This window comes from Syngnathoides biaculeatus, chromosome 4, assembly GCF_019802595.1.
Source record: "Syngnathoides biaculeatus isolate LvHL_M chromosome 4, ASM1980259v1, whole genome shotgun sequence".
NCBI classification, from domain to species: domain Eukaryota; kingdom Metazoa; phylum Chordata; class Actinopteri; order Syngnathiformes; family Syngnathidae; genus Syngnathoides; species Syngnathoides biaculeatus.
The window spans coordinates 14927101-14951356 of NC_084643.1; the positions used below are offsets into that span (position 1 = coordinate 14927101).

Consider the following 24256-nt stretch of genomic DNA (forward strand, 5'->3'; position numbering starts at 1 on the left):
ATTTCAAATCTATCTGGTAATAACGGGAATATTCCTACATCCTGGTCTCTTGTAAACATTTGAGCAAGATTCACTTAAGGTTATCTGATGAGTTGGCATGCTTCAAACATGAGTTATACAAAAAAAGAGCAGAAGACACACTTCAATCCCCCTTTCGGACTCAAAAGAGTCCGACACCTGAAACCGGGAGGGGCTGGTGCATTGGGCCTGAAGGGGGAGCAATTCATCCATTCTCAATGGCGGCAGTAATCAATCGCTGACACAGCGATCTTTTCCTCTGGGATGAGTCGAGCTGGGGCGCAGTCGGCTTCTTCAGGATCTTGGGGTTAGACTGCCTGGTCCCAGGTTGATTCACTGGGATTATTGTGCTCGTGTACCGTGAAATTAACCCTTGTAGAATGATGTCATCAAAGGGTGCCAGCCGACACTGGAGACGCGGTTTTCTGGTTGTCGTCAGGTGGAGGGATTGCTGAGCCTGATGCGGACCTGGCGGGTCATGGAGACGAGATGTGGTACCAGGTGTCCCCCTTTCCTTCAAGACGTACTGCTGTGGCTGTCCGCTCAGTAACTTGAAAGGGACCTGTCCACCTAGGTTCAGACCATTGTTGTTTAATCACTTTTAACCACACAGATTCACAAATGTTAATTTCGAGGGGACCGTCTGGTAGTCTTTCTGTCAAATGGGAGAAATTAATGGTTAGTTGCCTGAGCCCAGGTAGGCCTGGAACTTCACCCACAGCCAGTGGAGCTGTGGGTGCAGGAAACGGTCCGTTAGTGTGACACTCGAATGGAGTCCACCCTTTAGAAGAATTTAATGACATCCGAATGTTCATCAATGCCAATGGAAGAGCTTGCAACCAATTGAGTGTGGATGAAGCTAAAGCTTTAGCTATCTTTTCCTTAATGTTCCTGTTCATGCGCTCAACCTGACCTTGCGATTGTGAATGATACACAGAACCAAAATGATGTTTCAAACCTAACGTTTTTTCTACAGCCTGGAGATGTTTGTTTTTGAAATGAGTTCCATTGTCTGATCTAATTTTCCTAGGGAACCCATGTGATGGAATGTAATGATTAACCAAATGTTTTACCACTACGCTCGCTGTTTCAGATTTGCAGGGATATGCTTCTGGCCATCCTGAAAAAGAATCTACTATAACTAGCAAATACCGGTAACCTGACACTGTTTTAATCATGTCAGTAAAATCCATTGAAATCACCTGACCAGGAGCGTCCACGGCCGAATCGTGGACTCCCTGCGGTGGTTTTGTTGTAGGCATACTGTTATACCTACTGCAAACGCTGCAGTCCTGCATTTCACCTTTAACAATTTGTCTCATAAAAGGATGCCACCAGGAGTGGAGTCATCTCAATGTTTCATCCACACCTACATGGCATGTTCCATGGGCTTCAGAAATTAAATTTTTCAATTGTGTCTGAGATGGAATGCATTTACCTTCTTTTCGCCATATGCCATCCTCATCTTTGACACCCCCTTTCGACTTCCACATACTCTTTTCTTCTGGACTTGCCTTTTCCTGCCACACCTTAACTGTTTCTACTGTCACCTCCTGTTGATTTTCACATTCAGACTCACTTACAATTAGTTGGAGTGTTGGTCGGTACCCTGTAGCCTTTTTTGCTACTTGATCTGCTGATTCGTTACCTGCTGATACAAAATCATTAGTTCTAGAGTGACCTTTGCATTTTATTACTGCTACCGCTGTTGGGAGCAGTGAGGCATCTCCCAATTTGAGAATGTCGTCCTGATATTTAATGGGTGTACCGGTTGCAGTTTGGAAATTGTTTCGCTGCCATTCTTTTAATGCAACATGAACTGTCATGTGTGCATACGCTGAATCTGTGTAAATGTTTACTGAGTGGTTTTCTGCTAACCTGCGACCTGCTGTCAATGCCAAAATTTCTGCTCTTTGTGCTGACTGTGAGCCTAAAATTCTTACAGCTTGGACTTCTTCAAAACCTGTTTCTGTGGGTTGGGTTACTGCAAATCCAGATTGAAGGCCATCGTTGCCCTTGAAGCAACATCCATCTGTGAAAAGAATGATGTCCGGGTTCTCAAGCGGTGTCTCATAGAGTTCACTCCGAAGTGAGTCTTCTTCCTTAGTTCTTTGTACACAACAATGTGGTTCTCCTTCAAGCAGACCTTCAGACATGTTTACTCCTTCATGAATAAAGAGAATATGTGGTTGTGTTAAAATTGCCTCAATTTTCCCCTGTCTTCCATGGTAAAAGCTTGACTTGTGACATACTGGACTGTACTGTGTGATGTTCGCACAGTCAGTGGGTGATGGAGAACAATGTGAGATGTTTTCTGAATCACTCTGGCGAGAGCAGATGCAAAAGCAGCACATATTGGATGTCTTTGCTCGTATTTTTCCAATGGAGTGGATGCATACAGACCAACTTGTCAACTTCCTCCTTCCCCCTTCTGATAAAGGGCAGCAGACAAACTGCTGACCTTTTCAGATGCGTCTAGATAAAACATGCGGTTGTAATCAGGAATTGGAAGAGCCGCAGCAGCGGAAAGATGCTGTTTCAAGGAAATGAAGGAAGTATCTGCTTCCGTGGTCCAACAAAGAATATTAGAAAGGTTCCGCATACCCTTGGTCATTTACCATCTGTCGGAGCGGGTAAGTAAGTTCAGCAAAGTCTGGAACATGATGTCTGGAGTAGTTGCAAAGACCAAGAAAGGCCAGCATGGTTTTTACATTCATTGGTTTTAGGTGATGAAGGATGTCATCTTGGTGAGAGGGAGACATTCCTGTGCCGTGGCGTGAGATCAGTCGTCCGAGAAAGGAAACCTGTGGTCGGGCAATCTGAAGTTTGGACTTGGAACACTTCAGGCCAACAGAGGCCAAATGAGAGAGCAAAGACCTGGTGGCTTCAAGACAAGAAGTTTCAGATGAAGCTGCCAGCAAGAGGTCATCCACATACTGCACCAGGAGAACTCCATTAGGCAATTCAAGCGGAGACAGCAACTGACAAAGACAGTTGTTGAAGAGTCCGGGGGAAAGGACAAAACCTTGAGGCAGGCGATTGTAGGAGTAACAAACACCATTCCAAGTGAAAGCAAAAAAATTGCCTCATTGAAGGATGGAGAGGAATGCAAAAGAGAGCATTAGCCAAGTCAATGCAAGTGAAATGAGTGTGGGCTGATGTAATTTGGGACAGTGTCGAGTGAGGGTTCGGGACTGGCAAAGTGGGAATTAAAACAGCCGTATTAATTGCTCGTAGGTCATGGACCATGCGAAACTTTCCAGTGTCTTTCTTTTCAACGGGTAAAATTGGTGTGTTATAATCAGATTCAGGAATTTCACATAACACCGCTGCTTTGAGCAGACCGTCAATTGTGTCCGAAATGCCAACCATCCCAGCCTCTTTTACAGAGTATTGGGGAACATATATTCGTCCTGGTTTCATCAGAAACGCAAAAGGTGAGACATTGCAGAGACCAACATCAGTGTGATTCGTAGACCACAGCGACGCAGGAAGGGAATCAAGAAGTTGACGAGCAAAGTCACTGTCGGTTGTTTCATGTCCATGGTGCCTATCCAGAAACTAGTGCTCCAAAACAGAAGTTGTCAAAAATGTGTTAGACTGAATCCAATAAGCATCAAGGGATGAGGAATAGAGCAATTGAGAGTGAAATGAATTTTGCCAATCTGTGGCCTGTGTGCATGTCAGGACAAACGGACCAAGATCCTTTGCTGAGGCGAAACCATCAAGGAGACATGTGGGTGACAAGGAGGCATAGAACGATCCGGAGGATCCGCCATCTTATACCATTCGAGTTGTTCAGGAGTCAAAAACACCGAAAAGGCAACACCTGGTTTGCCCACAAACAAATCACCCATGTTCAATTCCCATATGTTATAATCAATGTCCTGAAAAGCCTCGCTATAGATCTCTTCTCGTGATCTGTCATAGTACAGAGTGCAATGCATACAATCAGTTACCATATCATAAGATCTGAGATTACGGACCCAAGGTGACCAGAGAGTCCAAAAGTGCTCAGCCTCGAGTCAACCACTGGAGTCAATATCCACTCTTGCCCAATAGATGTCAGCAGTGGCGCATGCCACAGGGCGTTTTTCAACAAGCGGAAACTGGGAGGTGGCACCAGAGGCAGAGGCGGCAGAGCAGCAGTACGTGTTACCATCCGGAAATTCCAGGATAAGTCCATCAGGGCTGCATTTGATGAGAGGGCACGTGGCGATGAGGAGATCTCTGCCCAGAAGATTGACTGGACAGTTAAGTGCAAACACAAAAGAATGCAAAAAAGTCTGTGAAAAACATTGAACAGTCACTGGAGTGGTCAATTGCAGGGCAGCTTCTTCACCCTTGAAACCAACAAGTGAGATGGTTTTCCTGGTAAGAGACATATCAGGTGGCAGGGCTGTGATAGTAGAATGCCGAGCTCCTGTGTCGACCATAAATGATAAAGTTAATCCTCCTCCCGTCAGGATCATCAAAGGCTCCTGGAGGCCTAAACATGTGAATTATTGTGGAAACTGTCCACCAGAGGGCGGTAGATACTGCTGGTTTGGCACTGAGGGATATCCCTGTTGCTGCTGCTGGTGCTGTGTAAGATGTCCTCACTCTCGGGATTGGGTGTAACCTCGTCGATTGTAGCCACGTGCAGGTTGTTGACCTCTGCCTCTCCATCCGGACACTTGAGGTCGCTGTCTGCAAGCGCGGGCCCAATGACCAGGCCGTCCACAATTGAAGCACATGTCACGGCCACCAGGGGGCGCACCTCGACCTATGAATGAACCTGCTTGATACATCATGCACTCGGAACCGACAGAGGGAGATGAGATCACAGCATGAGTGGCTTCTTCCTGGTTTTTCAGATATTGCAACTGCAACATAGCAAGTTGTGTTTCTGTACTTTTGTGTTTGTCTACCTTAGATTCTTTCTCTTTAGCATATCTCCTCAAATGATGTTTAAGATGTGACAACCGCCGGTTAACCTCAGTACCAGGAAGGTCTGGATTGGCCTCCATGGCCTGCGCCACAAACTTGGGAACGCCCTTCAAAATAGCTGCTCGGAACACTTGCGAATGCAAGGCGGAGGCCGTAGGAGCGTGTCCTGTTTTCAGAGAATAATCAGTGAGGGCACGGTCAACAAAAGCCGCGGCCTCCTCAACTGCTTTGGAAGCAAACACCATATCTGAGATAACACACTCGGGAAGTGGAAAGAAAGCGTCCAGTGCTGTAGACAAGGTCAAATAATTTTCTCGTGTAAGAGCCTGATGATCGGGGAGAGAAGAAAAACCTGAATTTTGCATCAGAGTATTCAACTGTGAAAGTGGACATGATTGTGTAAGAAGGACATGGATATCACCTGCTGTTAACATTTGTCCCGTAACCGCTCTCTGCACTCCTTGAAGCCAATTTACACCACCAGATCGCATAGGTGGAAGTTTCTGCATCAACACACTCACATCAGTGGGAGAGAAAGGTTTGTAAAACATAGCAGAGTTACCAGTAGCCGGATCAACTTTGGCCAACAGGGGAGCCTGTAAGATTTGGGAACGTGTCACAGGCCATGAGGAGAAGCTGGACCTTCGGAAGATTTCTCGGGGTCTTCAGGACTTCTGGTTTGATCCAGAACAGAGTTGTGGTGGGAACCTGAAAGATTCTGGACATGACACTTTAATTCTGTTATTTGGTTCTGTAACTGATCAATGTACAACCTGTTTTCCACTTCCCCACTTGAAGGGCCTCTACCAGTGTAGACAGCAAATTCCTGTTCTCTCTTCAGTCACGCTGCTTCTTGTTCTGGCGGAGGGCACGTTTCTGCTCCTCCACTTCAGCGTTCGCTCTGTTTTCATGTTCAGTGGTGATTCTCTCAAGTTGATCTCTAATATTTTGTGGAACCTCTTGGTGTCTATTTAATTGCGCTTTATACATTCCTAGCTGATTCAAACGTGTAAATGGGTCGACTCTCAAATCTGCAACTTTGTCCAATTTTCCTTTTAATTCCCTAATGGCACCAGTCACCCCAGCAGCCAGAGTTACCGCAACCGTATTATGTTTGATATTTGTTGTGAGTGAGTGAGAGGCGTTTGATCGTCTACATCTACTTCAAGTCGACCCACTGTTACATTCAACACTGGAGCCTGGAATTTCCTGGCGTCATGGTAAGGTGGTACACATGGGTCATTTGGAGACAACGCCAAAAGATGTTTCTCCTCCAAGTAAGGAGGCGGCGCGGAGGGCACTTTGGGCGTTGAAGGTACCAGACCAACACTCTCTTCCTTGACAGCCAAACGGGACAACTTTAACGCACATCCCATCGCCATCATCCTTGCTCTCACTTTCATTTCCACAACTTTCTCAGCATTCTCTCTCACCTTTCTACCTTTTGGAGACAACCTGTTAGTTTTTTCCACTTCCAATTTGCTACTCTTTTAGCACAAGCTTTTTCCGTTTCCCTCATTAATGTCACCAAACACGCAGTTGAAGACATTGGAGGAAACCATCCATTCTCACAACATTTCCCTCATCCATTCTTTCTATTGTTCTTTCTCATTCTCTCGTTCTTTTTCAGGCATGCTTTAATGCCTTGATGCCACAATATGCCACGTATGCCATCAGAACTATATACAAAAGAAAACAAATACTCATTAAATTCATATTATACAAATAAATGACAAAACACACATAACATACATTGTTCAGAATGGTTTAGTATTTGCCGCAAATCGAACTATTCACTTTCCCTATGAAACTCTCCCTGCATTTTGATTCAAATTGTCTATTATCAAAAGTGGTCAAACCTCTTTGATTATTTTTTTTTCTCAAATGTACTCTTAAAATCTTAATTTTATTTGAGGAATTCTAGTTTCTAGGATTCTTGAAATAATGAAACAACCTCTCCTAAAATAAAATTACAATTGCGCAATTCACTGTTCATCCGGGTATCTCTTCTCAACTTCTGTTCATCCGGGTATCTCTTCTTTTTATAGTGCACACTTTGTCCTTTGATTTCGAATCAGGAATTCTAGTCTCTAGGATTCTCTGAAAAGAACGAGACAACCTCTCGGTTCAGAAAGTTTTGTCCTGGCTTCAACTCATTGGTATGTCTGCCAGTCACGGGATTTACAACCTTTTTGTGTCGGCACAACCTCCGATCACAGGGCACTTCTAAACCCTTTTTAGAGTGGTACGCCCACACACTCTACGGCTTTTCAACCATTTAGGTGGGACGCGCCGGTCCCACCAGGGCCTCTAACCCAGGACTATACCACCCACAGTATCCTCACTGTTCAACCAGCCAGAAATTAATTTCACACTGACACAAATTCAAACGTGACACAGACCTCAACACTAGTTAACAAACAGAAAATCACTTTTGGAGGATAAATGGAGTGCGGCTGCCTGGATTTAATATCCTTCATAGAATGGTCTAATTCCTCATCCGACATGGTGGTGCCCTCACTGTAAGACCTGCTTCGGCCATTTGTCGATATACAGTCCTTCGGGATACACCCAAGAGTTTGGCGATGTATGAGACAGGGAGATGTAGTTCTAGAATACGGCAAAGGTAGTCTGAGGATACAACCATCTGTTGTCGCCCAGCTGCTTCCTGCTGAAAATGCACAATAGCCGTTTGTTGTTCTTCCCTCTGGTTTTCTAAATTTATTAGTGTCATGATCCTGCCGCTTCAACACGAGCTGTGCGGGTGCCCGCGCGGCTGCGCTAATTGGGAGGACACACCTGTGCCTCATGCGGGCTGATCATCCCCTGTTTAATAGGACCCGGTGACGACTGGTTCTCTGCCAGATCATTGAGCTTTATGTCCCGTTCCAGCACTCTCGTATTCCTGATTGAACCTGTGTGTACCGACCTTCGTCCGTTCTCCGACCAACCCCGTAAGCCTGACTCCTTCGATACTTCTGCCTGCGTTGATTGTTTCCCCGTGTACCGACTCCTGCCTGTCCGCTCATCTGTTCTCTTCGCCCGACGTCACAACTACCGCTGCTGCACCGGACTGCCTGCTCGATCCCCGACCCCTGCATACAATAAACGTGTCTCTTCTTGAACTACCTTGCGTCTTCCGAGTTCCTGCATTTGGGTCCTACTCTCGTTTCCGATGGGACGTGACAGAACGATCTGGCCAATACAGGACCCAGCAGGAAAGACCCGGCGTCGCCGGGACCGACGCAAAGTAGACCGTCTGCCAAAGGACCAAGCCTGTCCGATCCGGGTGGGCTCCCTGATGTCCTCAGCTCCCGTGTCTTACGCTCCGCCAGCGAGGTACGAATACGTCCCGAACACGACCCGTCCGGCTCCTCATATTCTTCTGGACTCTGACTTTTCGGAGTATGAGGAGGACCGTGATTTGTATGACCGGCTGCCCGAGTACGACTCCGATGATTTTGATTTCGAATCTCTTTGCCCGGCTTTGCATCCCAGTCAGTTTGTTTCACCTCCCTGCGTTCCCAGCACCCGAGCGACTTCGCCCTGTAGGTCCAAGTACACCTATCGGTACGAGGGAACCCGCTTGGCCATCTATCCGGGACCTCCGCGTGGCGGCCAGAGGAGGCGCCCCGGCCGGGCGCTCCCTGGTGTCTCTCGCTGCGCGCCAACGAAGACACCGTCCTCCCACTCCTCGCCGGCAACGGTGAGACCGGCAGACCCGCAGCTGGTGGCGAAGCTTCCACCCCAGAGGGAGGAGGAGCCGCCAAACCAACAGGCGTTCTGTCGCGAAATGCGGGCGCAGTTAGAGAGGCAGAGCGCGGAATTGGCGGCTCTCACGGCCCAAGTCCGGCAAGGATTAGCGAACCAGCCGAGCTACGCTGACGTCGCAACGGCAACGGACTCGCTGCTGAGGCAGGCTCACGTGGCAGTTGGAACTGACACGCTTCCGAGACACGCCCACGTGTCAGTTTCGACTGACTCTCCGACTGCTCAGGTTCATGTTGCCGTGGAGACCGACCCGCCCCCTTGCCAAGTGCACGCCACAGTGGGGACGGACTCGCCACCTCAAGTGCACGTCGCTGTATTGGCTGTTCCGAGCAGAGCTCATGCGGCAGTCGGAACTGACCCGCTCCCGAGACACGCCCACGTGTCAGTTTCGACTGACTCTCCGCCTACTCAGGTTCACGTTGCCCTGGAAACGGATTCGCCACCGCGGCACGCCCACGTTGCTGTTTCAACGGATGCAGTGCGAGCTCACGTGGCAGTGGGGACCGACCCGATGCCGCCTCACGTTGCTGTCCAGGAGGTGGCGACGTCTCCACAGCCGCTTCTCGTCCGTGCTCTGGAGTGGCAGTGGCGACCGGCCCGCGGACGTTCCCCGTTCCTGCTCTGTCGGCAACCGGCCCGCGGCCGCTCCCCGTTCCTGCTCTGTCGGCGACGGGCACGCCCTCACGTTCCTGTCCAGGAGGTGGCGACAGTTCCCCAGCCGCCTCACGCTCCCGTCCAGGAGGAGGTGGAGTTGGTGATGCTGCTGCCGCCTTCTCACGTTCCTGTCCAGGAGGCGGCGACGGGGTCGCTGCCTTCTCTCGTTCCTGTCCAGGAGGTGGCGACGGGGTCGCAGCCTTCTCTCGTTCCTGTCAAGGAGGCGGCGATGGGGTCGCTGCCTTCTCACGTTCCTGTCCAGGAGGGGGCGGCGACGGGGTCGCTGCCTTCTCAAGTTGCTGTCCAGGAGGGGGCGGCGACGGGGTCGCCTTCTCAAGTTGCTGTCCAGGAGGGGGCGGTACTGGCGCCGCCTTCTCAAGTTGCTGTCCAGGAGGGGGCGGTACTGGCGCCGCCTTCTCAAGATGCTGTCCAGGAGGCGGCGGTACTGGCGCCGCCTTCTCAAGTTGCTGTCCAGGAGGGGGCGGTACTGGCGCCGCCTTCTCACGTTCCTGTCCAGAAGGAGCTGGGGAGTTCTGTGGAGCCACCCTGGAGCTGGAGAGACTACGGAAGGGTGGTGGTCATTGCTCTGGTCCTTCTCTCCATCATCCTATTCGCTCCATATGGCTCCCAGCCGCTTCCTGACCAAGCCTCGGTGGCGACCAGTCCCTGGTCGTCTCGCAACGACGGCGTGGGAGGTTCTCGTCCGGAGCAGTGGCCTGCCTCGTTCTGGTTCCTGCTTCGCCGTTTGGTTCCTTACAGAGGTCGTCCGCCCGAGTCGCCCTGTGGGGACCCTGGTGCTTGGCGTCCGGGTCGTCCTCCTGACCTGTCCACCCGGACGCCTCGTGTTTGGTGGCCTGGATGGCCACCAGTCTGGGGTTCAGGGGGGGGGGCGTGCCCTCCTCCGTACCCCCTTCCGCCCACCCCTGCCTGTGTTACTTTTGTCTGTTTTTTTTTCATTTAGGCACGTCTGGGAGCCGTGCCTTTGAGGGGGGGTACTGTCATGATCCTGCCGCTTCAACACGAGCTGTGCGGGTGCCCGCGCGGCTGCACTAATTGGGAGGCACACACCTGTGCCTCATGCGGGCTGATCATCCCCTGTTTATATAGGACCCGGTGACGACTGGTTCTCTGCCAGATCGTTGAGCTTTATGTCCCGTTCCAGCACTCTCGTATTCCTGATTGAACCTGTGTGTACCGACCTTCGTCCGTTCTCCGACCAACCCCGTAAGCCTGACTCCTTCGATACTTCTGCCTGCGTTGATTGTTTCCCCGTGTACCGACTCCTGCCTGTCCGCTCATCTGCACCGGACTCCCCGCTCGATCCCCGACCCCTGCATACAATAAACGTGTCTTTTCTTGAACTACCTTGCGTCTTCCGAGTTCCTGCATTTGGGTCCTACCCCCGTTTCCGATGGGACCTGACAATTAGTCTGTGCAAATAAGCCAGTGCATCCAAAATATCTGAAGGAACAGTTACTTGACAAGAAAAGGCATTTAAAAAAAACAAGTTCTTGAGAGCAGATAAAGTCCAGGAAGTCCAGATCGAGTGGCATATGCTCAAGAACATCCTCCAAAACATGTCACTAAATTGTCAGTGAAAAAATACTATGAAATTACAATAATCTTACTTAAAATATGATATTTTATCTAAAATACACTACAGGATGTGCTTACAAGCTTTTAAATCAACTGAAAAACCATGAGGTTTGTTTACATTGCTTGTAACAGAACAAAGTGTTGTACCCCGAAGCAATAAAAATGTAAGCCGATTACAGCCCGACAATATTTTAAAAAATGCACACGCACACAACAGCTCTTTTGCCTTTTGTCAAAAATGAACCATTTATACACGTCGCATCTTTTGCATTTCATGTAACCGACTGCATCATTATTTATATTGTGCAGTTGATCAAAACTTTTCCACACCTCAGGCTTTGCTTAAGTTGCTGGCACAAAATATTGGAGCGACTGGAGCATCTTGTTCCGTTTTGGGGGCAGCAAGATGAAAAGCAAAAACGGACCGCAAGGCCGAGCCCGACCCGAGTCTGTGTGAAATGATTGGCATTAAGCCCTAACCTGGGTTCCCTTTCCAAAGATCTTCAGCTCTACAGTGTGAAATGACAGGTGTAGACCTTTGCACAATTGTGAAGTTGAGAAACAGCGTTGCTGTCAAACATGTCCGTGGGGAAAATAACTACGTTCCGTTGCCAAATTTCCAGTTGTAACGTGTTACACTCCTTTTTAACAACATACTACAGGAAAATACAAGCATTGAAGTCACCGTTGTGTTAGCGTTATCTTCCATGACAGCCACGTTTTCCTTGTACATGCCCGCCACTCTTGTGTCACGTCATGTCACGTGACTAAGAAAGCGTAACTGGATTGGCTGGGTGCTGGGTAACGTTATCTTCCTTGACCACCACAGAGATGTCACGTGACTAAGAAGGTGTAACAGGATTGGTTGGCTGCTGGGTGTTGGGTTCTGACATCCTTTGCTAATGTCTGTGACCAGAAGTAACCCTGCCTTCTTAACAATGCATTGTAGCCAATTGAATTTCAGACAGGAAATTATTGAATTTCAGATAGCGAATTGGAGCAACTATTGAATTTCAGACAGCGAATTCTGGCAACTATTTAAAATGTGATCACTTTACATTTCAAATTCAAATCCTATTTCACTTTACATTTTCAAATTCAAATCCTATTTCACTTTACATTTCAAATTCAAATCTTATTTCACTTTATATTTCAAATTCAATTCCTGGTGGCAATCTACTTCCATAGGTCTATTCATGCATGTCTGTCTCATCTTTGATAATAGATTTTGTTTGGTAGTTCCTGATAAAAAGCATCCGTGCGTGTTCGTTTCTTCTCATCTTTTAGATTTTTTCTGCATGGAGGGCATGATTAACACATTCCTCCAATGTCCCAGCGGGCAAGCCAATGTAATGTTTGATTACCCATTTTTGGATAAAATCCTTTGATCCAGCATGTAAGGCATTTTTTTTTAAATGCAGTCCTATGGGGGCACAAACCAGTGTAATCTGTAGGCCGGTCCCAAGCCCGGATAAATGCAGAGGGTTGCGTCAGGAAGGGCATCCGGCGTAAAAACTGTGCCAAACAAATATGAGCGTTCATCTAAAGAATCCCATACTGGATCGGTCGTGGCCCGGGTTAACAACGCCCGCCCCCGGCACTGCTAACCTGCAGGGCGTCGGTGGAAATTCAGCTACTGTGGGTCCAAGACAAAGAAGAGGAGGAAACCGGATCCAGCGTGAGAAGAAAAAGAGGAATGCACAGAGCCTACAACTGAGTGTAGGGACTTTGAATGTTGGGACAATGACAGGAAAAGCTCAGGAGTTGGTTGAGATGATGATTAGGAGAAAGGTTGATATTCTGTGCATCCAAGACAGCAGGTGGAAAGGTAGTAAGGCTAGAAGTTTGGGAGCAGGGTTTAAATTATTCTACCACGGAGTAGATGGGAAGAGAAATGGAGTAGGGGTTATTTTAAAGGAAGAGCTGGCTAAGAATGTCTTGGAGGTGAAAAGAATATCAGATCGAGTGATGAGACTAAAATTTGAAATTGAGGGTGTTATGTATAATGTGGTTAGCGGCTATGCACCACAGGTAGGATGTGACCTAGAGTTGAAAGAGAAATTCTGGAAGGAACTAGATGAAGTAGTTCTGAGCATCCCAGACAGCGAGACAGTTGTGATTGGTGCAGATTGTAATGGACATATTGGTAAAGGAGACAGGGGCGATGAAGAAGTGATGGGTAAGTACGGCATCCAGGAAAGGAACTTTGAAGGGCAGATGGTGGTGGACTTTGCAAAAAGGATGGAGATGGCTGTAGTGAACACTTATTTCCAGAAGAGGGAGGAACATATAGTGACCTACAAGAGCGGAGGTAAAACCACGCAGGTAGATTATATTTTGTGCAGACGATGTAATCTGAAGGAGGTTACTGACTGTAAAGTAGTGGTAGGGGAGAGTGTAGCTCGACAGCATAGGATGGTAGTATGTAGGATGATTCTGGTGGTGGGTAGGAAGATTAAGAAGACAAAGGTAGAGCAGAGAACCAGGTGGTGGAAGCTGAGAAAGGAAGAATGTTGTGCGGCCTTCCGGAAAGAGCTGAGACAGGCTCTCGATGGACAACCCAAGCTCCCGGAAGACTGGACGACGACAGCCAAGGTGATCAGAGAGACAGGCAGGAGAGTACTTGGTGTGTCATCTGGTAGGAAAGGGGAGGAGACTTGGTGGTGGAACCCCAAAATACAGGGAGTCATACAAGGAAAGAGATTAGCGAAGAAGAAGTGGGATACTGAGAGGACTGAGGAGAGGCGAAAGGAGTACATCGAGATGCGACGTAGGGCAAAGGTACAGGTGGCAAAGGCTAAACAAGAGGCATAAGAAGACATGTACACCAGGTTGGACACGAAAGAAGGAGAAAAGGATCTCTACAGTTTGTCCAGACAGAGGGATAGGGATGGGAAGGATGTGCAGAAGGTTAGGGTGATTAAGGATAAAGATGGAAATGCGTAGACTGGTGCCGGTAGTGTGCTAAATAGATGGAAAGAATACTTTGAGAAGTTGATGAATGAAGAAAATGAGAGAGAAGGAAGAGTTGAAGAGGCAAGAGTGAAGGACCAGGAAGTGGAAATGATTACTAAGGGGGAAGTCAGAAAGGCACTACAAAGGATGAAAAATGGAAAGGCAGTTGGTCCTGATGACATACCGGTAGAGGTATGGAAGCAATTTGGAGAGATGGCTGTGGATTTTTTGACCAACTTATTCAACAGAATACTAGCGGGCGAAAAGATGCCTGAAGAATGGAGGAAAAGTGTTCTAGTTCCCATTTTTAAGAACAAAGGGGATGTTCAGAGCTGTGGGAACTACCGAGGAATAAAGTTGATGAGACTCCTGAGTTTAGCCTCCACTACTCTTTCCCATAACTTCATTGTGTGGCTCATCTGTACAGTTGGAACGGCCACCGCCTGCTCCTGTACTTGGGATAGTGGGGGTTGGAAACTGTAGCAACCCATGAATTGGGACATGCTGGTAGCAACCCATGAATTGGGACATGCTGGTAGCAGAGCTGGTGAGGGAGTTGTGAGCATATTCAAAGCAAAGGAAGAATGAATTCCATTAGGATGGGTTGTGTCCAGCCACACAGCGGAGAGACAATTTCAGAGATTGGTTAACCAGATCCATTTGCCCATTGGTCTCCAGATGATACCCCAAGCATAAGATGGTAGCTGCACCCACAGCCTTGCAGAATTCCTTTCGGACCTGAGATGAAAACTGACAACCTCAATTGAAGATAATTTTGTTGGGTATACCATGGAGTTTAAACGTGTAAAACAAGGTGATTAGCAGTTTCCACATCGTGGACATATTTACAAATATTAGAAAGTGGGCACAGTTATAAAAGTGATAGATGATAATGAAAGTAACTGTTATATGCAGAGTGGGGCAGTGGGTAATTAAGTCCACGGTGATGTGACACCAAGGGCAGTTTGGGATTGGCAAGGGTTGTAAGCAGGCCACCTGACGGCCAGTGTAAAGACGTCCGTTGGGTACAGATAAAGCAGGTTTGGATGAATTCTCAAGTCTCATTGATGAAACCTGGCAGAAGTGCTTCTGGACGAACTGGGTAATATGGGTGATGCCAGGGTGACAAGTGTGTTTTGAGTTGTGGGCCCACTGTAAGACTCCAGAGAGTGCAGATTTGGGTAGAAACATGGGGCAAGGATGTCCAGTCTTGGGATCAGTTTGGTTCTTTTGAGCCTCCTTGACCTCCTGCTTGATCTCCTGCGCGGCAGCTCCAATGAAATAGGAGATTGGGTTTGGTTTCTGCTGAGCTGGAGGGTGGTGACTGGATACAGGATAGGGCCCTGGTGTTATGGGAACCGGTTGTTGTTCAGTAATCAGCTACATTAAAAAAAAACCATTTCACAAATCCTGCCAGGGTATGTTGTTATGAGCACAACTGTACATACATATATGGAGTCATATGTCCCCCTGTCTTATTGGAATGAAAGTGTCGGGTACAACTTTTTCATAACCTGTAAATGGCAGTGGCATATTAGAATATTTTTTCTTTTCTACAGCCCATAGGTAGTGGTGCCATATTGAAATGAAAGTGTAGAACTTTTTCAGAAACTCTAAATAGTAGAATACAATTAAATAAAATGAAAGTATTTGTTTCATTTTTCTTTTTTACCTCAGTATAATGCACGCTAATGACTTTTGACATTTTATGGGGGGAAAATATGCATTACGCACCAGAAATTACAGTAGTTACTCTATTGCAAAGCATTGCATTCTTTATAAATATGCTCATGTAACAGCTAAATTTAATCACAGAGGGTCCTTGATTAACAATGGCTTTATGTTCCTACTGCAGCAACATGAGCCAAATTTGTGTATTGGAACTTGTCTTAGTCTATCACACTAATGCGGCAATAAAGTTAATAAATGTTTCCAAGAAAAACACTTCTGTCATAAATACGAACTCATAATAAACAACAACTATGACAGTCCAACCGACATTGTTTATTTAACAGTAGCCAAGCAGTTACACATCCACCTTTCCACACTTGTTCAGCGTTCTGAAGGGATGAGCTCTGTGAAAAAGAGGGCAGATCTTGGTAAACCAGAAGCTCCTGGAAGAAGCTGAGGACAAATTTGAAAATAGGGGAACCGGAGAAAGGGATGACGGAAGCTATAATCCACAGAGGAAAAAACATTAATCCAAATGTTAAAATGGCAAAAGACTCTATTACACATCACGAGAAACGGGAAGAGGGACAGTCATGGATTTTGACAATAAATGAGAGTGATGAAAGGCCAAACATCATAGATGAGAAGGAGGTTGCACAGCCCTCGATAGAAACAGGAGTTCAAAGAAAAAGAAAATCTGCTTCCATCACCACTCAGCCTAGGTCCAAAAGATCACACACAAACCATCAATCAGACAGAAGTTACGGCTGTAGAAGAAAGAGGAGGGATATTAGGTGAAGACCAGAAGGGTGAGGAGAAAAAAGAGGACCAAACTGAAGAGGAAACTCAAGCCTCAAAAATTGACCGAACTGTCATTGAGGAAGAGTCACTTCTTGAAGAAGATTCTGTGTTGGCACAGACAAGACTCGTAAGCGTAGACTTTGTGGAAGCTGAGCTCCACCCTCAAGATATTGCAGAGTATGGAACCTTTAGGGAACTTTAGAGCTAAAACGCAGAATTCAGGATCTGATGAGAAAGAGGAAGGGGTAATAGTTGAAAATGAGCCAAATGCAACTGATGACAAAGACAAACAGTTGGAAAAAGACCGCTGAGAAGCAGGACAGGTTCTTTTCTTGTAATAAACCCATACTCTGCATCTAGATGCCACACTGCTACATTGGACGTATCTGAGGGGTCTTCATCTTATAAAAGGATATGCAAAAATTCCTCAGTCAGTTCAGAGAAGTCATGCCTGCAAGAAAAAAAGCCAAAAACTAACTCCGCCCCTCTCGTCTGATCTTCACAGCAGAATTTATACAAAAATAAAGCAAAGACTCACTCAAGCCACGTTAAAAAATACATTTTAGAGCAGAAGTCATGAACATCAATGGTATTCAGTCGAGTACAAACCTTGAAGGGAGAACAATTCCAAGCATAAATTGCCATCTGACATGTGCCATTTCATATGAAGACATCGCCTAGAGCACCAATGATCCAGCCAATGAAGAGTGTCGCGAATGCACTCTATGAAGCAAGTAACCCCAAGAGCTGATGACTTTTTGCATTCCTGGATCCTGAAGTTTAACCAGCCAACCTTTTTCTGCGGACAGCTCTAATGACCAAGAATTTGGGAAACCCTCTCTTCAAATTTGACAGTTTGGGACAGTGGTGACAATGGATTTATGAGTTAGATAAACTACATTTTAAATATTAAATACTGACTGTTACAGGAATTTAAATGAAGTACAATGAACAATCTGGGATCATTGGTGGCGCACACTGGCATTTAAGAGACACTGCAAGCTGGAAATTATTCTCCCTTTTTACAGGGTTAAATTTCTGCTATCAACCGGCTGTTTAACCTCAGACAACTAGAAAATGTTACGAAACAGACATTAAGTCTTCTACACCACCAAATAAGATTGAAAACTCATTGCAAATCCTATGGTCAACCCATAACAGGCTCGTACAAGTCTTCCTTGTTGCTTCGGCAATCACTGACTGCAGAGACATTCTGCCAACTACCCAACTACACTTTTGTGTGAGGCTGAATCACCAGCAAGGGGACTCATGCAGGAATAATTTGCATGCACAAGTTTTCTCTAAGCATGTGGTGAACACCACCACCAATGGCACTCAACTTTTTTTTTCTTTTTCCTCCTTTTTCATCAAATTAACCTGTCGATGTCTTTGTCCAAACCTCCCAAGGTCTGAACCGCCTACTGTTTTTTGTTCTATGAAAAGTGGGTGCAGGTGCCATGCTGGTTAGAGCGTTGGCCTCCCAAGTATGAGAACCAAGCTTCAAATCCTGGCCCCACCTGTGTGGAGTTTGCATGCTCTCCCGTGCCTGCATGGTTTTTCTCCGGGCAGTCCGGGTTCCTCCTACATTCCAAAATCATGCATTAATTGGAAGCTCTAAAAAACTGCCCCTAGGTATGATTGTGAGTGTGCCCTGGGATTGGCTGGCAAACAGTTCAGGGTTAACCCACCTCCTGCCCAAAGTCATCTGGGATAGGCTCCAACAATCCCGCAACCCTTGTGAGGATAAGCAATTCGGGTAACGGATGGATGGATGTTGCTGATTACCAAATTTCAGTTGGCGCAAAATTGGGATGACACTAACGCTCACCTAATTAACAGCTCTATCATCATTCAATGTTCCCATCCTGCCTCAAAGTCTGCGCAGATCAACTTGAAAGAATAATAATGAGAATTCTGTGAAGTACCAACCTGCTTCAAACAGTCCACCATCATCCCGGTCCCTAAGAACCCAGCAATCTTGGATCAAAATGATGACAGGCCCGTTGCCTTGACATCTGTAGTGATGAAGTCCCTTAAACGCCTTGTGATTGACCACCCCAAGAGCATTGCAGGTCCCCAGCTGGACTCAGTGCAGTTTGCTTACCAAGCTAACAAGTCTGAGGATGATGCCATCAACATGGGTCTGCACTTCATCCTTGAACATCTATGCGGGGATCCTGTTTGTGGACTTCAGCTCTGGATTCAACACCATCATCCCCAAGCTCCTCTTCTCCAAGATTCTCCGGTTCAGCGTCTCACCTGCCATCTGCTAGTGGATCTAAAACTTCCTGCCTGGCAGGACACAGCAGGTGAGGCTGGGGGTCGACACCTCATCCACACGCACAATCAGCACTGTGGCACAGGTTGTGTCCACTTTCCACTGCTCTTCTCACTGTATATGAATGACTGTACCTCAAGGCACCCAGCTGTTAAACTCCGGAAGTCCGCAGATGACACCACAGCAATTGGCCTCATCAAAGACACCGACGAGTCTGGGTATTGACAGGAAGTGGTGAGATTTTTGGCTGTTGTGTGGCTAACACAACCTGGTGTTGAACAGACAGTAGATATGATTGTGGACTTTCGAGGTATCCTTCACCACAGCTGCCCCTCACGCTGTCCAACTGTCTTGTGTCAAACATCGAGACCTTCAAGTTCTTGGGAATTATATTCTCACAGTTGTTTCCTTCTTGCAATTAAGTCTTTAAATTATTGATGAGTGAACCTACTAATTTCTGCCCTGCGCCGTTGTTGGGACATACCCTCAAATCCTGCTGGTCCAATCAGTATTAGTATTACTAATATATACTGTAGACTATCGCATGATTCCTTACTTTAAATTGCTCCCTTTGCACAATTGTCACTGGTCTATAACGGTGAACTGTAAATAGGTAAGGGCACACTGTATAACCTTAACAATGCAGGGGGTTCATCCACTCTACCTCCTCTAAATGCTAGAAAACTGCATCTTTGCACAACTGTGACTCTTACAAGGAATAGTTCCCTATTAATTGAACGTCTATTGTTCTTCGTTCTTGTTAGTTTATTTGTTTTTCTCATTACACAACATGAATGTCATACCAGGGTGGCACCGACTGGTGGGGACAAATCCCTCGTGTGTTGTAACATACTTGGCCATTAAATGTGATTCTGAAAAGAGACATTTTTCCCAACGTGCGACAAACATAATCGAATAAAACCCAAAGTTCATTGGACCACAACAGAAGCTCATCCCTTTGATGAGAAAGGAGGGTGAATAGGGACTCCCAACAAGAGAACGATAAATGCGGGAACCCAGGGAGGAGCCATGGGCCATGAGAGGGCAGCCTCCACACCAAGCAACCATCCAGCCAAGGGGACCCAGCCTCCAGAGCACCGCCATGTAATGAGCAAAGCAAAGCAAAGCAAAGCAAATCTATTTGCATACACAAGGCAACTCAATGTGCTATCAGATCCTGAATTCTTTACAAAAATACACCAATGAATGACTACCCCAAATATTACAAAAATTAAAAACAGTGTAAAATGGAAGAAATATCATTAAAAACAAAAATAATAAAACAACCATTTGCTTATTTTATTTTATGTCCAAGGTGTTTCAACAAGCAATGTATCAGATGGGCATAGAACAGGTTAAGTCCAGTGCTTATCATCCAGAGTCGCACAGAGCATTAGAGAGGTTTCATCAAACTTTGAAGAATATGATCAAGACTTATTGTTTTGAGACAAAGAATTGGGATGAGGGGGTGCATTTGTTGTTGTTTTCTGATGTCAGGGAATCAGTTCAGGAAAGTTTCGGGTTCAGTCCTTTTGAGCTTGTTTTTTGGTCACAATGTACGCGAGCCACGAATGCATCTGAAAGACCAATGGCCCAGTCGCAATCCTGGGACAAACCTTTAAGATTATGTTCCTACCTTTCAGAACAGACTTTCAAAAATGTTTTTTATTACTGTTTTTCCATTCAACCTTTAGTGAAGAATATGATGCTTTTGAAACTGCTTTGTGAAAAGAATATAACCTGTGTATGACTGTCTCTCTCAGACAAGGCAACACATGATCTTGTTCTTCAGATGGTAAAAGGCAGCTTTTGTGATTGATTTGATATGACAATTGAAAGTCAGTTTGGAATCCATCAGAACACCAACGTTTCATACTTGGTCTTTAGTTTTTAATGTAGCGAGTTCATGTATTTACTAACAGAAATTATCTTTATTGCCCAAAAAAATTCTCTCAGTTTGATGTTGTTTAGTTGAAATTTTTGGCTCATCCAGTTGTTTATCTGCTTTAGAGTGACACCTCAAATGAGCTGTAGTTATCTGGGGACACTGCTAAATAAAACTGTGAGTCACTGCATAGGTATGATAATCAAAATAAAAGTTCTAATTTGACCCAAGGGTAGCCTATACAGGGTGAACAGGATGGGTCCAAGAGCTGACCCTTGAGGGACCCCCCACAGGTCATTGGCATTTATTGAGATTGAGCACTTTCAATGGTTACAAAGTAGCTCCTTTCCCCCAGGGAGGACCTTAACCATTTAAGGACCATTCCATTTAGTCCAACCCACATTTCCAACCTCTTCAGCAGGATATAATGATCTACTGTATGAAAAGCCTCAAAGAGATCCAACAAGACCAAAAGTGACACCTTTCCTGTGTCAGTATTCAACCTAATATTATTTAGCACTTTGTTCTCCCTGTGCCTTTGTTCTCCGGGCACTGTTATTTCCTCCCACATCCCAAAAACATGCAACATTAATTGGACACTCGACATTGCCCCTCGGTGTGATTGTGAGTGCGGGTGTTCGTCTCGATGTGGCATGCGATTGGCCAGCAACCATTTCAGGGTCTAGCCCACCTCCTGCCCATTGACAGCTGGGATAGGTTCCAGCACTCTCCATGATCGTTGTGAGGATAAGCAGCTAAGAAAATGGATGGATGGATGAATGAAATGTGGTTACCTAAAAGTCGCTGCGGTAGCATTTTAAATGAGAAAACACCATCAATTTTTCCATTTTATGAACAAGTGTTCAATAGGGAAAAAGGGTGCCGCTACCACATTTCATTTAATAAAAAAAAAAAAAAAACATCCAGATCATAGGTTAGATCGGATGTCATTAATCAACGTTGATTTATTCCCGGCAGATTAACTGGTTATAGCATTGGCCTCAGAGTTCTGAGGACCAGGTTTCAAATCCCAGCCTCGCCTGTGTGGAGTTTGCATATTCTCCTTGCGCCTGTGCGGGGTTTCTCCGGGCACTCCGGTTTCCTCCCAAATCCCAAAAAGATGCATTAATTGGAGACTCTAAAAATAAACACTAGGTTTAATTGTGATTGTGACTGTTGTCTTTCTCCATGTGCCCTGTGATTGGCTAGCATCCAATTCAGGTTGTACCCCGCTTCCTCCCCGATGACAGCTGAGATTGGCTCTGGCACTCCCGTGACCCTTTATGATTTATTACCCAGTGACCAAATCTCACAGAGTTAACTGGAGACAATGGTTTTATGACATTGTATCCTCACTGTCATGGTCAGGGCTAGTGAAGGGGGAGGCATGTCAATTCAAAGAGTACCCAAATGCAGGGAAGCAGACAGGGAAGGCAGAAGTCGAGGAATCTCAAAAATCTTTAATTCTAAAAGTAGACCGTTTTGGTTCAAAATCTTATTGTCAGGTGTAGAGGTGCAGTAGCCCCACTGGACACAGTTCTGGACCAGCCGGCAGTTCCTCCACCCTTACTGGATTCAGTGCCGTATCAGGTGGAAGCGCTCCCACCCCCACTGGACTCGGCAACAGAGAGCTCTGGTCAGAGTCCAAATTACACTGGACTGACTGATGAGTGACACCTCCAGGAAGTGTGGATGGAACCTGTATTTTGCAGGGACAAGACTGCCGGCATGGCCTTCTGGAGAGGCTATAAGCATTGGTGTGCACCTGACCTGGACGGTGAACAATCTCGAAGTCGTACTTGGCTAGCTTCTCAAGCCAATGAGCTAATTGTCCTTCCGACTCTCTCATTTTTGTCAACCAGCACATGCTACTGTGATCTGTGTGCACCTAGAAAGGAGATCCAAGAAGGTACTGACGAAAATTTTATGTGAAATCAACAATTGCGAGCCTTCTGGTGCAGTAGTTCTGTTCAGTTTTTGTTAGCTTACGACTGCCATATGCCCGGACACGCTCTATGCCCTGCTTTATTTGCGAGAGCACAGCACAGATACCTTTATCACTTGGATCAATTTCTAGCACCAAGTCACCATGGTCCAGTGGATAGCCGAGGACAGGGGCTGTAGTGAGGCAATACTTAAGCTAATCAAAAGCTGCTTGGTGCTCTGAATGCCACTGGAAGTGAGCAATCTTTTTCAACAAGTTATGCGCTGGTTCGGCTATTGAAGCCAAGTCCTTTACGAACTGGCGGTAGTAGGAGGCCAGTCCGATGAAGCATCGGACCTCCTGGATTGATGTTGGCGGGGGCCACGTTCTGACTTTTTCCTCTTTGCTGGGATCCATGGCCACACCACACTCGGACACTATATGGTCCAGATATTCAACCTGGTAACGAAATAGGCAACATTTGGCCGGTTTTAATTTCAAATTAGCTTGCTGAAGTCGGTCGAATACCTGACCGAACCGCTGAAGCATCTCCGACACGTCCTTGGCCAAGATGATGATGTCGTCCAAACAAATGCAGTCCATCAGCCGTTGGAATGTTGCTGGAGCATTGCAGAGACTGAACTGCATGACATTCCATTCAAAGAGGCCAGTATGAGTGCAGAAGGCTTCTGCTCTGCAGGCTCTCGGTGTCATCTCCACCTGCCAGTAGCCTGATATAAGCTCCAACGTACTGAAACATTTGGCATTGGAGAGTGTTTGCAGCGGATACGGGCTTGCGGGTATGCATCAGTTATGGTGCAGTCGTTGAGGCCTCTGTAATCAACGCAAAGATGGTACGTCCCATCCTTCTTACGCACCATAACTATGGGGGAGGTCCAACTGCTGTTGCCATGTTGGGTGACTCCACTCTCCAGCCTGTCACAGATCTGACTCTTTGCATCTGTTGTTTTTCTCTCCCCATCCTATGTGGCGGATGTTTAATATGGGCACCTAGGCTGGTCAGGATGTCGTGTTGGACCAAGTCAGCAGGCCGTGATGAAAACACGTGCCTGTAACTACAAAGCAAACGCTTAAGTTGGAGTTGTTCATGATCATGGACCTCAGTGGTGCTCTGAGCATAGAGTTCTTGCAAGTGCAGAGGGACCACAGGCGGTCTAGCCAGTGTGTCAGAGGCTGGTAATACATTATAGCACAAGCACGTCCCCTGGTCCCAAAACCATCATCAAGGTCTCAACAGTCGAAGGCTGCAGGGGAGGCCTAATTTCTGGGTGGATAGCCATGTAGTAATGTAGAGGTAGCACACTCCTTCGGGCACCGACACTGTACATACTCTCAGCTGGTGTCATGCTCCTGGCATCCTGCCCAGGCTGGGCGTGGCCAGCCAATTAGTCGGCAAACACCTGCACCTTCTTTCGGCTGATTACGCCCAGTACTTATAGGACCCGGTGACGACTGGTCCTCTGCCAGATCGTTGAGGTTCATGCTCCGTTCCAGCACCCCCGTAGCTCTGAATGTATTCCTGTGTATATCGACCTCTGCCTGTTCTCCGACCGACCCCGTAAGCCTGACTCCTTTGACACTTCTGCCTTCCTTGATCGATCTCACGTGTACAGACTCCTGCCTGCCCACTGATCTGCTCTCTACGCCCGACGTCCTGATGGCCGCTCTTATACCTGACTGCCTGTCCGATCCTCGACCTTGGATTAAAAAACGTTTTTCCCGAATTACCTCTGTGTCTCCCGAGTCCTGCATT

General features: G+C 46.7%; 1 pseudogene; it reads right to left on the reverse strand.

The window, feature by feature from the left end:
• Positions 1–1144: 1144 nt before the first annotated feature.
• On the reverse strand, positions 1145–23085 carry LOC133500045 (uncharacterized; annotated as a pseudogene).
• Positions 23086–24256: the final 1171 nt, after the last annotated feature.